This window comes from Lontra canadensis, unplaced genomic scaffold (assembly GCF_010015895.1).
Source record: "Lontra canadensis isolate GAN:19392208 unplaced genomic scaffold, GSC_riverotter_1.0 scaffold181, whole genome shotgun sequence".
NCBI lineage: Eukaryota > Metazoa > Chordata > Mammalia > Carnivora > Mustelidae > Lontra > Lontra canadensis.
Genome location: NW_022631175.1, coordinates 624,135 through 629,324, shown reverse-complemented (window position 1 = coordinate 629,324; position 5,190 = coordinate 624,135).

The following is a 5,190-nucleotide window of genomic DNA, read 5'->3' as shown; positions in this document are numbered from 1 at the left end:
AAAGGCAAGGGAAGCAAGAGCAAAAATGAACTATTAGGACTTCATCAAGATCAAAAGCTTTTGCACAGCAAAGGAAACAGTCAACAAAACCAAAAGACAACCGACAGAATGGGAGAAGATATTTGCAAATGACATATAGGTAAAGGGTTAGTATCCAAAATCTATAAAGAACTTATCAAACTCAATCCCCAAAGAACAAATAATCCAATCAAGAAACGGGCAGAGGTGGGGTGCCTGAGTGGCTCAGTGAGTTAAAGCTTCTGCCTTCAGCCCAGGTCATGATCCCAGAGTCCTGGGATCGAGCCCCGCATCAGGCTCTCTGCTCCTCGGGGAGCCTCCTTCCTCCTCTCTCTCTGCCTGCCTCTCTGCCTACTTGTGATCTCTGTCAAATAAATAAATAAAATCTTTAAAAAATATATAGAAATGGGCAGAGGACATGAACAGACATTTCTGCAAAGAAGACATCCAGATGGCCAACAGACACATGAAAAAGTTCTCCACATCACTTGGCATCAGGGAAATACAAATAAAAAACCACAGTGAGCTACCTCCTCACACCAGTCAGAATGGCTGAAATTAACTGGTCAGGAAATGGCAGATGTTGGCGAGGATGTGGAGAAAGGGGAACCCTCCTACACTGTTGGTGGGAATGCAATCTGGTGCAGTCACTCTGGAAAACAGCATGGAGGTTCCTCAAAAAGTTAAAAAATAGAGCTACCCTATGACCCAGCAATCGCAGTACTGGGTATTTACCCTAAAGATACAAATGTCTTGATCCAAAGGGGCACGTGCACCTGAATGTTTATAGCAGCAATGTCCACAATAGCCAAACTATGGAAAGAACCTAGATGTCCATCAACAGATGAATAGATAAAGAAGAGGTGGTATGTATATATATATATATATATATATATATATATATATATATATATATAATGCAGCCATCAAAAAGCCCAAAATCTTGATACTTGCAAGATATGGATGGAACTAGAGGGTATTACACTAAGCGAAATAAGTCAATCAGAGAAAGTCAATTATCCTATGATCTCCCTAATATGAAGAATTTGAGGGGCAATGTGGGGGGTTTGGGGAGTAAGGAAGGAAAAAGTGAAACAAGATGGGATCAGGAGGGAGAAACCATAAGAGACTCTTAATCTCACAAAACAAACTGAGGGTTACTGGGGGGAGGGGGGGAGGGACAGGGTGGTGGGGTTATGGATATTGGGGAGGGTATGTGCTATGGCGAGTGCTGTGAATATGTAAGCCTGACGATTCACAGACCTGTACCCCTGGGGCAAATAATACATTATATGTTAATAAAAAAAAAAAAAAAGAAAGAAAGAAACCGTAGAGGCCAGAAGACAGTAGGGCTACATCTTTATAAAGTGCTGAAGCAAAGGGGCACCTGGGTGGCTCAGTAGGTTAAGTATCTGACTCTTGATCCCAACTCAGGTCTTGATATCAGGGTCAGGAGTTCAAGCCCTGTGTTGGGCTCCCAGCATGGAGCTTACTTTAAAAAGGGGGGGTGGATAGCACTGAAGGGAGATAACTGTCAATCTGGAATTCGATATCCAGTGAAAATATCCATTAGGCATGATGCTGAAATCAAGATGTTTCTTTGTCACCAGCAAAGCCATAATCAAAGAAATGTTAGCAGAAGTTCTTGAGGTAGAAGAGAAAGGATACCAGAGGGAGACATGGGACTTTGGGAGTGAGGAAAGAGACAGCTGTCCAACAAAGAGGTCTGTGAGCACATAGCAAGATGGCTGGTATCTGCCTGCAATCTAACAATAGAATCTTACCAGAAACAAAAATCAACCGGCACCTTGGTTTTTAGATTCCTAACCTCCAAAACTGTGAGAAAACAAATTTCACTGTTTAAACCACTCAGTCTATGTTGTTCTGTTATGGCAGCCTGAGGAGGCTAATATGAGTGCCTATTTCCCCACAATCTTGACAAGTTGTTAAGAGTGTGTTGCCAGTATTATGGGTGAAAAATATGTTGTTGTGACTTTAATTTGCAGTTCTCTTATCATGAATGAGAATGTGTACTGTTTCATATATTTAAGGGCCTCTCATTCTTCCCTTTTGTGTATGAATTGTTCATTCTTTGTCCATTTTTCTCTTGGAATGTTTGGTATTATTCTTTTCTATTTCTAGAAATGCTTTATTGGGATGATTCTTAAGAGCAAAATCTAAAAAGGCACTTATCTAAGGGTTGGGCCAGGGGGATTTCTCTTACTTTCTTTCAACCTTATGGATGTATTTATCAACTATTGAGAGAGGTATGTTAAAGTCTTCTTCTAAGACTTTTGGAATTTCCCCTCTTTGTTCTTTCAAGTTTGGCTTTTTATATTTTGAAGCTATGTTATTGGATTCATACAGATTTTGTATTATGATATTTTGATATTGAACTGAGTTATCATTATCTTTATCTTTATACTCTATAGTTTTAATATTTATGTTCCCTCAAAATTCACATGTTGAAATCCTAACCCCAAAGATGATGGTGTTAAGCGGTGGGGCATTTGAGTGGTGCTTAGGCCGTGAAGGTGGAACCCTCATGAATAGGAGGCTCCGAGGGGATTCCTTGCCCCTTCTACCATGTGGGGACATGGTGAGAAGTCACCATCTATGAACCCAGAAGGGGGCTTTCACCAGAAGATAACCATGCTGGTGCCTTTATCTTGGACTTCCCAGGCATAAATTTCTGATTGTTTGTAATCTACCCAGTTAGTGATTTTTTTAATAGCAGGCTGAATGGATTTAGACATTATATAATGTCTCCTTTTACCTTTACTAATGTTTTTTGTCTTAAATTCTCCTAAGTCTGAGATTAGTATAGCTAGGCCAAATTGCTTTTGGTGAACATTTGCCTAGTACATCTTCGTCTATCATTTTATTTTAAACCTTTTAGTCTCCTTGTGTTTAAGGTTTACTTCTTTAAAACAGTATAAGGTTAATTTTTAAAGATTTTATTTATTTATTTGACAGACAGAGATCACAAGTAGGCAGAGAGGCAGGCAGAGAGAGAGAGGAGGAAGCAGGCTCGATCCCAGGACCCTGGGATCATGACCTGAGCCGAAGGCAGAGGCTTAACCCACTGAGCCACCCAGGTGCCCCTAAAACAGTATAAGGTTAATTTTTAAAAATCAAGTCTGACAATTGTGATCTGGGTTTAGATCACACCCGAGCAACAGAATGCGGTAGAAGTAATATTCTGGGACTTTTGAGACTAGGTCATAAGAAATCAGGCACCTTCTCACTGTGGAGCAATCCAGCCACCATGTAAAAAGCCTGATTACCCTAGGATTAACATGCTCATTGTTTTGAGCTAATCATTCATAGAGGACAACCATAGGCGCTTCTGTTAACAGTCTCCTCTGAGCTCAACCTTCCTGTCATTCCCCCCACCAATGTGCTAGTCATATGAGTGAGTTTGAGATGACAGAAAATAGATATTGGTCTATACTTCTGGTTCCCGGCACAGAGTTCTGGAAACCTTTGTAATTTCCTCAATGATAAGAATACCAGGAATATCTCTTGTTTTAATATTTGACCTTTGACCCCAACCCCGACACAGAGCTTTTAAGGCCCTTGCAAATTCTTAAGCAATAAGAACTCTAGGAGCATCTGTTGTTCTAATTAGGTGACTTCGTGTGGGCTTCTGGATTGCTCCAGGTTGGGGGCCGGTCACCAGAAAGACCAAGCCCTGATAGGAATTTTCAGCACTCCCCACACTTGCCATTCTCAGAAGAGAGAAGGGGAGCTAGAAATGGATTTAATAATTGAGCATGCCTACATGAAGACGATTCCATTGAATTCCAATAGGAGGGGGCTCAGAGGGCTTCCAGGTTGGTGAGTACATCCACTTTGGGATGCCTACTCCCTGGGCACAGAAGGTCCCATGCTTAGGAACCCTGCAGACTCACCCTATGTATCTCTTCATCTGGCTGTTTTTCTGTATGCTTTATTATATCCTTTAATAAATTGGTAAATGCAAGTATTTCTCTGAACTCTGTGAACTGCTCTAGCAAATTAATAGAACCCAAAGAAGTGGGCACTGGAATCTTTAATCTATAGTTGATTGGCCAGACACACAGGTAACAGACTGGTCTTACAATTTGGCTCCCTAAGTGGTGGGTACAGTCTCGTGGGACCAAGCCCTTATCCTGTGCCATCTGACACTATCTCCTGCTAGAGATTAACAACTCAGAATTGAGTTATTTTGTAGGATGCCCAGCTGGTGTCACAGAGAACTTCTTGTTGTTGGGGGAAAACCTGCATACATTTGGTGACCAGAAATGTCAGAAGTCAAGTGTTCTGTGTGAGTTAATGAAGGAGACTCACATGGAAGAAACTCATGGTAGGGAAGAACTGGGTTTTTCCCTACACAGGAAGAAAAAAATCTGGGTTTTTCTTTTACGGTGAGATTCTCTTAGACTAACACATTGATTAGTTGAATACCACCAAGTGACCTCTATTGGTGTCACATGAAGTGGGAGACTTTTCAACGGAGCCCCTGAATTTCCCACCAACCAAATCGTGAGATAAAATAAAGTGATTGTTTTTAGGAAGCCCCTAATTTTGGGGTGATTTCTTATGCAGCGATAGCTAACTGCAACGATTGTCAGTTTGTGGGGAGTGGGGCATAGTCTCAGTGGAAGCCTGGAAAGTGTGACTTCGGCTTTGGGAGTGGTTGGTGGCCTTGACGATATATGGTCATGAGCACCCAAAGGACAGTGAGGTCCTTCCTACTATTGGAGGCTGGGGAAAAGAAGACTGGGTTCCTCATGGGTCCTTTTCCATGGCTGTCTCTGGTAAGCTAGCTGATTTATGGCTTAAATTGTTCTCAAGAACCCACCAGTCTCTTACTGATTGCTTACCTCCAAAATTTATTGTTTTTGAGAATACTCTTCAGTTGGAGCTCCCCTACACTCTGTTTCAAGTAAAGTCATTTTCTTTGGGTAGAGCTTGGGAGTTCTCTGTTCTTACAGCTTGCCTCTCCCTTCAAAACCTGTGAGCCACCACTCCATAGCAGAGCACTGGTATAGCCTCTGGTGTTCTTGGCTTGCCTCTCTCAATGTAGAACGTCCTACAAGTCAGCTGGGGTGAGGGTGATCAGGGCTCCAGTATTCCCTGACTGAAGCACCTGGGCTAGAGTTTCTACTCTGCGGATGGGGAGTATGT